We start from the raw sequence: 10,286 nt of genomic DNA, 5'->3' as shown, positions 1-10,286 counted from the left end.
TCATGTCCCAGGTCTCTGGAGAGGTGTGGCAGGTCTCTCCCAGCCTCTCTGTGCTGGAGGTGTTGGCTGCTTTTATCACTGTGGGAGGAAAATGTCCTGATCTTGAGGTGTTCTCCTCATCTTGAACTCTCCAAAACACCAATGTGCAGTAACGCTGAGCTGCCTTCAAGCCAACAACATGGGCACAGTGTACCCAGAGCCACAGGCTCCTCCCAGTATATGCAGCACTGCCAGTGACCTCTGCTTCAGTGTAACGGTGACTCTCCAAACGGAAGCTGATCCAGGACCAGCTCAGGAGGAGCCATGGAGCAGACAGGCTCTCTTATTTAATGCTGCTGTCTGTTGAGAGGAACATCCCAGTTGACTCCAACAAGGCTGCTGATGTCTTCAAACCCAGGACCAGAAGAAGAACCCTCCTCTGAGTCCACAGACCTGAGCACCACTGCTCTGACTACCAGGTTACCTCCTGGTTATCAGGGTGAAGTCATGGTGAGGTAGTCAGTTGTTCCTGGTGTTTTATTACAGAGGCCTGGGAGTTAAACACAGAATTAAATAATTTTAATTCTTTACTTGAAGTTTCACGCTATTTCCTGGAAATGTTTGACAACTTCCTCCATGCTGGTGCCCCATCACACACAACAGGTGCACTTGTCCTCTTTTCACCTCTGACCCTCAAACATTCCACCAGTGAACGTCCAGAAATTGAAGCATCAACAGTTCAGCAACAATGGATTCTTCAAATCACCTCTGAAATAAGAGATGAATCTTTACCTGCTGAGGCTTCAGAGCCAAATTGTGAACCTTCAACACTCACATTCCTGTTCTTGTCTCAGTCCTGCTCTCCTAAATCAAGACCTGTTCAATAAATGGTAGAGCAGAGAGGAGCAGAGGAAGAGAGCTAGGACCAGAACCCAGAGGTTGATGGATCAAAACTGTCCTCTGGTAAATGAAAGGAGCAAAATAAACCTGTTAGTTTAGAAATGTGAATCTGATAAAAGGGGTGGAAAACAAATTGATCTTACTGCAGAATCACAAACCATTGTGAGTTAACAACAGTCTCCTTTCTGACTGAAGCAGAAGTTTACTTCAAAAGGTTTTTCTGATTCAACATAGCAGCTAAATTTCCATTTCTATACTGATTATCTGCAGTGGTTCATGGGGGGTGGAGCCTATCACAGCTGACAATGGGTGAGAGACGTGGTTCACCCTGGACAGGTCACCAGTCCATCACAGGACCAACACATAGAGACAGACAACCATTCACACTCACACCTACAGTCAATTTAGAGTATCAATCAGCCTCGTCCCCTCTTGATGTCTTTGGACTGTGGGAGGAAGCTGGAGTACCAGAGAGAACCCACACAGGAACAGGAGAACATGCAAACCCAGAACCTTCTTGCTGTGAGGCAACAGCACGAACCATCGCACAATTTTGTCCCCTGAAAATGCCACCAGAGTGTTTGTATTTTCTGTAAAATCAAGTTCACATGAACACACTACACTGATCTCAGGGGTAGTGGCACACTGGATAATGTGTCTGACTACAAATCGGAAGATTCTAGGTTCAACTGCTGGCCAGCTGAATTAAAACTTTACACTGAGAAGCTTTCATTTCCTCTCCTTCTTCCCAGGATGGTTCCACCTCAGTGGAAAGGTTCACTAAATCCTCATCAACTTCTCTGGTCCAATCACATTTATGTTGGCACACAGAGAACAGATCCAGAGTCAGAGCTGAGACTTCAGTCTGACCACCTGAAGATGGAGGAGAAGAAGCCCTGATTTCTGGGTCTCACAGTCTTTTTACTCTCTTGGCTCCACCCACACAGGGCAGGAGAACATCCTCATAGTGAGTCAGTGTTTTTCCATGTTTAACCAAATCAGCTCTCAGTGGTTAAGAACAGGTGAGTTAGTGAGTGTGGTTCGTTCTAATCTGATGTCCAAGCTGCAGGGAACAGCAAAGCCAAACAGTTCAGAAGCCTTTCAGCATTCATGCAGACTGTAAAGAGGCTGAAATGCTCCCTGCTTCTGGAAGGAGCAGAGATGGAGCCAGAAAAAACACAGAATTTACCCAGACTCTGATTTGAACTAGCAAGAGACTCAAGCTGGTCATGAAGTATGATTGGCTGCCTCTTTGTGATGTCATTCACACACACCTGTATAATCAGGATGTGAGCTGAGGGGTGGAGATCGATGAGTCCTGGAGACGTTCAATAATGTCCACAACTTTGGCACCAGGAAGACAGCAGGTGATGGCACCTGGGAGTTCAACAGACCTGATGATTGAACCACCAATCACAAGGATTTCAGCCTCCATTGTAAACAGAGAGTTTAGATGAGAGAGAACCTGCTGTCAGCCTCACCAGTCAGGACAGTGGCAGAGGCAGCAGAGTTGAATGAAGCAGGACCACCTGGCAGGTCTCAGCTGGAGGTGATGACATCACTGGCCTCAGTCCTCACCAGTGCTCTGCCTAGCAACAGGGACGATGGGGAGAAACCAGTAGAAGCGCTCTGAGAGTTGGAGACAGCAGGAGAGAGACCACGACAGTGTCACCCATGGGAAACTGTTGGATCCACTCAGGACAGGCTGGACAGACACAGATCAAAGACAGAATTGATGATGATGTCATCAGGGCTTTGATAGTGTCTTTATTTGTACCTAGAATTCTGTCTTTGATCTCAGGAGGACATGAAAGAAACCCAATTGAGGAAAGTAGAGGAGAACATTCAGCTTCATTAGAAACACTTGAACTGTTGAACAGTAGAATTTGTTTGAAACAGTTTACAACACTGAGTGACAGGATTGAAGAGGGAAGAGTTTTCTACTTTAAATTTAATTCTAACTTTAAACTGGGGATGAACATTTTTAATAGTTCATATTCTAACATACAGAGGAAGTCATGACATTCCCTTTTTAAGAAAATAAAAAACATGTGAAGCTCCTCCCCCCAGCTCCAGATGGACAGACAGACATGAGAGTGGCCAGGAAGCAAAGAAGTGTTGTGCTCCTCTCCAGTGCTCTGGTGTTGTTGTGTTCTTCTCAGCTCCATCATGAAGACCTGCTGGCACTGGGCGCTGGTGGAAGTTTGCAGCTCTCACTGGAAAGTCCTGAGGCTCCTCCCACTCTGAAGCAGGCAGTTGCTCCCAGCCAGCCCTCACTTTCACTCTCTGGTGTAGGAGTGAAGAACAAAATCAGAATCAAGAACCATCACTCTTTCATTGGGGCTCCTTTCTCCTTGTTCTGATCCAGAAACTCAACAGCTTCTATCATTGATTGTCAGGAAATGTTGATGACACACTGGGATTTTTGTTCTCCTGCTGTCACTGTCAAGTGCAGCTGAACATGAGAGGCAGCAGGATCATTCATGTGTTCATGTTTCCAGCAGACAAGGAGGAAACCTGGGAGGACTTCAGTGACTTTGATCAGTGGTTCTCACTTCAGGTGTGAAAGCTTTTGTTTATGAAGTTTGAACAGAGCCAGGAGTTGAACCTAGAATCTTCTGATCCAAAGTCAGACGCGTTGTCCATTGCGCCACCAGCCCTACAGAGGGGAGGGGCTTCAACAAAAAGAGTCAACACATTCAGATGCATGACAGAAAATTTCAATGATATGGTGGCATTTTCTGTTTTTGTGCTGTCTGCTTTTCTAAATATCAGGTTTAGATCATCAACACTGGAACAAAACAGAATACAGTAATTAATAAAAGGTGATCAACTTTTTTTAATATAACATTAATTGTTTAACATGAAACGACTGACTTTTTTAAGAAGAAAAAAAGAAAGAGAACCTGCATCATCACAGCCAAGAAGACCTCAACATGGTTGAAGAGAAAGTCTTGTGGTGGATTCTTGTGTTTTGCAGCATCCTTGATGAGTCTGCATAGAAACATTGGTGTTGTGGACCCACATCCACCAGGAGTGGAGCTCAACCAAGAAGAGCAAGAGGAGAATGTTTGTGGAGGAGCTGGGAAGTTCCCTGGTCAAGCCACACACTGAGGGAAGGGAACGGACGCCCCGAGACCCAGACGCTGCAGCCTTGCTCAGACACCTGCAGAGCTCAGCAGCACTCCATCCATGCCATCAGCAACACAGAGAGCATCCACACCAGCGTCCTCCTCAGCAGCCCTGCCTCAACACCAACCAGAAGAGCCACAGCCACAACCCCCTCAGGACCTGGTTCCAGGAGAAAGAGGGTCAGGACTGCCCAAGCAGTCAGGACAGCAGGACGGACGGATGGTGCTTCAACTGCAGGAACATCTCTGGAAGGAACACACAGAAGTGACACACAAGCATCTGAACACACACACACACACACACACACACACACACACACACACACACACACACATGCATGTTCTTACACACAGAGACTCCAATAGTTAATGATACTAAAATGAATACTAAATCAAACCAGTCCATGTCAGAGATGTGTTCTAACACCCTCAGCAACGGTCAGGAAACACAACAACCTTTGGTTCATTTCTAGGATTTTCTTGAGGTTCATTTTACCATTTTTTAACTGAAATCGAGGGTTTAGTGACTAAAAAAAGGTCCAGAGGCCCACAACTAAATATTCAAACCAATATTTCCATGGAGAAGGAAGCCTAACAAGGTCACCAAGAGATGGAAACAACTTGGAGGATAGAAAATTGTTTTAGTTTATTTGACAGCTGATTGAAGACGTGGGTCAAAACTGACCGTTACCATAGAGATGGGAACAGAAAGCTGACACAAGAGGAAGGTTCCAGCTCTGAAGAAGGAGTTTGATCAAAATCTTGAACTGCCAGTAGAAATATCCTTTTGTATGTTGACCTTTGTTGACAGAAGTCACTTTAGCTTGGCAGTGACAAGAATGGCTGCTAGCTTGACAAAGAACTGCACAAACCAGGTTCAAGCTGGACTTTGGACCCTGGTATCTGCAACGACTCCATCAACTCCTAATCTAGCAGCTCTGCTGGGTCCAACTATTTTACAGAACATTTGACAGACCTGTGGAGCAGTGAGGACACACATGAGTTGATCACATGATCCACTGAAGCACCATTTTACCTGCCACTGAGGTCACCAACATGAGCTGGAGTTGGGACTCTTGAACTGAACCTGGTATCACAGCGACACCTACTGCTGCAAAATGGAACAGCAACACTGAACCCAAGTACAGGATTTGAGGGAGACTGATGGTCGCTGTTTGGGTTTAAGAAGAACAAGGAGGGCGTGGCTTCAAGCTGGATTCTCAGAGACTATTTCCCCAACCTCTACATTGGCATCTACACTGTCATCCAGTCATGTGACTGAAGTCATCCAGTCACGTGACTGAAGTCATCCAGTCACATGACTGAAGTCATGTCAGTGATGTCACTCTGCAGGACTGTCATTGCCGTCTCCTTCGAGAAAAGAATCCAGACTCCACATTTCCTCTTATCTATTATTGTGTTCCTCCCTCCTGGTCTTTCCTCTGAATTCTCAGAGTTTCTATCCAGTTCAGTTCTGACAGATTCAGTCATGAGTGTCAATAAATTTCCTTTTCTACACTGATTATATGTCAAGGTTTGTGTGGGGGGTGGAGCCTATCACAGCTGACATTGGACATGAGGCGGGTTCACCCTGGACAGGTCGCCAGTCCATCACAGGACCAACACATAGAGACAGACACACCTACAGTCAATTTAGAGTATCAATCAGCCTCGTCCTCTCTTGATGTCTTTGGACTGTGGGAGGAAGCTGGAGTACCAGAGAGAACCCACACAGGAACAGAGAGAACATGGAGACTCCACACAGGAACAGAGAGAACATGGAGACTCACACAGCTGGGGCTCCAATCTGGAACCTTCCTGCTGGGAGGCAGCAGTGCTCACCACTGCACCATTGTGTCCCCTGAAAATGCCACCAGATCGTTTGGATTTTCTGTAAAATGAAGTACACATGAACATGAAGAGGTTTTCACAGGGCTGGTGATCCAATGGATGGCATGACCATGGGCGCTGCTGGGGGGGGGGGGTACATGGGAACGGTTCTAAGGGCCCGAGCACTGACAGGGGCCCTCAGTGGGGCTGTAAAGTAAAAAAAAAAAAAAAAAAGATAACTTAAAATGAGCTAATTAAACATGGTTGTCGATTTCCATTACTTTTTTCTTGAGTTCTTCATCACATTGTCATTCCCCCCCCCCCTCTTGCACAATGGTGCAGTCCAATTCAAACCCGCGAATGCCGCTCTGAGCTCCGTTACTCTGCCGCTGCTGCAGGTGTGCGCTCACAGCCGCTGAGTCGCTGATGGACGGTGTGAGAAACGAGCGGTAATAATGAAGTCTGGTTGGCTCAAACGAAGAGGAAGACGGGAGAAAGAAGAGAGGAAGAAAAGAGGCAGACAACTGGTCCCTCAGTTCTTCTCCAAGAAGGTAGGCTCACTGGCCTTGAGAGTTCTAAACGCTCGTGAATGAGAACAGGGTTCTGATGAACGCGGCCCGATGAGCCAACCAGGAGAACAAGTTTACAGCGAGCGGTGCAGTGCCAGTTCTCATTTAAAAACGCTGCCTTTGTCGTCACGGTGAACAAACAGCTGAAGTGGGTGAACTTGCGAGATAAACTGGACTCAGTACAAGATAAAATACTACGTTCTGCTGGTGCTGAGCTCATGACTAATGGGTGCCCTAAATATGCACAGATTCAGCTTCAGGAGGACACGCCCACCCAAACTACTGGAACCAGGTTTGGAGAAGGAGCTAAGCAGTACATAAAGGCTGTAGGATTCTAGTTTTTAAGGCCCTGGTCCATCAGTGCTCTGCCACAAACCCAACTTGTGGGTTGGGGGCGTGTGGGTATCCCTATGTGGGTCTAATCTGTCACACATTCTTTATAGTTGATTTCTTTATTGTGTTACTTCCAGCCTTTATCACAGTTCAGTTAAATTATTGACTGTTAGGGGAACTCATGGAAGGCTGAGTGTGAGTTCACTACAATGCATCTCACTGGCCTGCATCCCTGAAACAGTGCAGTCCATTCTGCCACTCTCCCTTCTGACTGCACTCGTCCTGATCTGCTCTATGCAGTCTATCAAATGCAACTCCAGAGCATTTTTGGAGAGGTTTGTGTGCACTTTGGATTTTTTTGCCCTCTGCCCGTTACGGTTGCTGGTGGAGGAAGGGCATTCAGTGAACTCAGACTGATCCTGAGTCACCTCAGGTCGACCATGGGGCAAGAGAGCCTGAAGGGTCCTGCAACACTTTCAGCTGAAAGGGAATTGGCTCGCTCACTGGACTTCAAATATTGAATTTGTGACTTTGCTACAAAGAAGACTCGGCGCCTCGACTTGGGCATTGAAGTCTTTACTGTGTGAGCAGTGTAAGTGAAGATGTCTTCATGTTGTTTGTATGTAGTGGAAATATTTTGGTGATGAACTTGAAGTACAAAAAGGCAGCAAATGGCAGGGAAAAGACAAAAAAGGATTGGAATTGCTTTTATCTCTGCACAGACTGGGGCAGAAAAAAAGGCAGCCACTCAGTGAAAGCTGGAACCCCATTGAGACGCATTATTTTGAAACGTGGTGAAACCTCAACGAGCTGGTGGGAGAGGTGGGGTGGTGCTGGTGCTGGGGGCTTGTCTCACATGTTTTTGCCCCTCGACCCTCTTCCTGTACGTTGGGGTTTACCCCGGTGGACGAAAGGGTTGCTTCCCTGCGCCTTCGGGTCGGGGAACGTGTCCTGACGGTGGTGTGCGCGAATGCTCCGAACACCAGTTCAGAGTACCCACCCTTTTTGGAGTCCTTGGGAAGAGTACTGGATGGTGCCCCGGCTGGGGACTCCATTGTCCTACTGGGAGACTTCAACGCTCACGTGGGCAACGACAGCGTGACCTGGAGGGGTGTGATTGGGAGGAACGGCAGGCCCGACCTGAACCAGAGTGGTGTTCAGTTATTGGACTTCTGTGCAAGTCGCAGTTTGTCCATAACGAACACCATGTTTGAACATAAGGATGCCCACCGGTGCACGTGGCACCAGGACACCCGAGGTCGCAGGTCTATGATCGAGTTTTGGTCAGATTCTTAGTTCAAATCAACACAACATTCAGCACTTCAGAAAGTTTTCCAGGCTTTGTTAAAAGGAACAAATAATTCAAATGTGTACGCTGCTCACCACAAGAAAAAAAAAAGATGATGGACAAGAAAAGTAATTCAGCCATGAAAAAGCAGATAGAAATTTGACCGCTAAAACAGCCGTCAAGAGAACAGACAAAAAGAGCGTCGCTCGTTGGCAGTGAACGTGAACATGAAATGTTCTGCATCCCATGTGTTCTTCTTGCCTCTGATGTAAAAAAGCCATCTCAAAGCTCACTGGGTGTGGTTTCAAAATGTGAAGTGTAACAATGTAGCTCTTCTGACTTGACCCCTTTTTGTGCCAGTGCACTTGGCATATCTGTTTATGAACATTCAAACATTTGTTTCATCATAAATTTGTGTTGCCTAAAAGTAAGCAAAAACTCAGTGGATCTCTTGCGGCGCGTTATGTCTGATGAAATAACTGTTGCCTCGTTGTTCAAGGCAGAAAATTGTGCTGACTCATGTTTCCTGGGGCTCTCTGGCTCTGAAGTGTACAAAATGTAAATCTGTTTCAATCCATACAGATAAAAGACTATCATGCAGTGATGCATGGAGGTTGGAACACATAAACTCCATACAAACCCAATTTTGCACATTTGAATGACGAACAGTCCAAAACAGTGTGCTGGACAAGGTTGCTCATGTTTATTTTTATGGAGGTTGACTGATGTCTGGGCCCATACTGACATCTACTGGTCAAATAATGTAACAGCAGCATCGATGACAATACAAGGTCACAAACTCACGGTCCATGAACGGGCAACCGAGAGTCAAACTCTGACAGGTTTTTACACACACAATTTTAACACGACACACAATATTCTACTCTCTCACTCACATTTCTGTCTTGCCAGAGCTTTGCACAGCACAGTTTTCTACCTACACACTCAAATCCACAGGATTTCCATAGGTATTTATAGGTATTTGTATGTTGCACAGAAAGCTGTGTGTACGCATTTGCAGAGAGTGAATATGTTCGAACCAAACTGTGCCAAGACAGAAGTTACAGCATGAGTAGGACATTGTTTTAAAATTGTGTGTAAGCAGCTCAGAAAAACCTGTACGTGACTGCTGCCTAGTAGAAAGCGTAAATACAGAGAGCACAATAGTGGATTTATTGCTGTGCATTACGTCATTGAATGAAATAAGTTTGTAATTAAGTTTATACGTTCATTTAAAGTCACACAAACTCATGGTCCATGAAGGGGCAACGAAAAGTCTGACAAAAGTGCAGTTGTGATGATGGGGGGGGGGGGGGGTAATTTTTTTTTGGGGGGGGGGGTAATTTTGGGGGGGGGGGGCAAAATTTGAACCTTTCATGAAATTTGAAAATTTCTGGTGGCGCCCCTGGTCCGGTGGATGAATGCTGCTGCATTTTTCAAATTTATTTCTGTGCAGAAATAAATTACACCACCTGTTTGGGCGAATACCAAACACTGAGTCTCCTTCTCCCACTCAACACTCAACACAACGCAGAGCAGTAGCAAGAAGAGACGAGACGGCTGACAGACGTTTGGTTTCCAAGAAGAGCGGGAAGAAAATCAAGTTACGGCGTAGCGTGGTAATGTGATTTTATTTGACTGTGTTTACATAAAATTAACTTAAAATGCTAATTCAAAGATATCACGGTACAACGCCTCACATTACGGGACGTTCATGTTACTAACATGTTCACGCTGCCCCTTTGCTTGTCTGTTGTGAGCCTGCTTGCTGGTAGCGATGAGATAAACTGAGATTAGAGACTGATTATCGTTCAAATACTACATTCAACCCTCTATCCCAGGCGTCCAAGCCTGTCCTCTTGTTTTAATTTCAGATGTGCTGTCCATTCTGTGGCGCCGCAGGTAGTGACCACATTAATCAGAGCCAGGAGGAGTCCTGACGCCAGTGTGACACCAGAATAATCGGTCATCACGTCGGCCAACTCATTCCGCCCTGCTGGGAGTCTGAACCCTGACACCTTCAGGAGTGGAGCACATGCAAATCAGAGAGATATCCTTTGACTGTTGGTAGATGAGCTGCTGCTGCTGCTGCTGCTGCTGCTGCTGCTGCTGCTGCTGCTGCTGCTGCTGCTGCTGCCTCACGCTGTGGGGGCGGTGCTATGCTGAATCTCCATTCTTCTGTCAGGGTTTATTGGAGCCATAAGATCACCTCAGTTTGGAGGAGCACCCTAAAATGCACATTTCTTCTACTGGTCT

General features: G+C 46.3%; 1 long non-coding RNA gene across 2 annotated transcripts; it reads left to right on the top strand.

Annotated features, from left to right (window-relative positions):
- Positions 1-6,251: 6,251 nt before the first annotated feature.
- LOC147270642 (uncharacterized) lies at positions 6,252-10,080 on the top strand. Of its 2 annotated transcripts, none has more exons than XR_015115698.1 (3): positions 6,252-6,391; positions 9,487-9,649; positions 9,933-10,080. It is a non-coding gene; the product is annotated as an uncharacterized LOC147270642 (long non-coding RNA). The 2 variants fall into 2 exon arrangements; XR_015115699.1 differs by having other exon boundaries at positions 9,905-10,074.
- The last annotated feature ends 206 nt before the right edge of the window (positions 10,081-10,286 follow it).

This window comes from Aulostomus chinensis, chromosome 1 (assembly GCF_037954235.1).
Source record: "Aulostomus chinensis isolate RoL2024-O1b breed Wild chromosome 1, RoL_Achi_v1.0, whole genome shotgun sequence".
NCBI lineage: Eukaryota > Metazoa > Chordata > Actinopteri > Syngnathiformes > Aulostomidae > Aulostomus > Aulostomus chinensis.
This window is presented reverse-complemented; position numbering and strand designations above follow the sequence as displayed.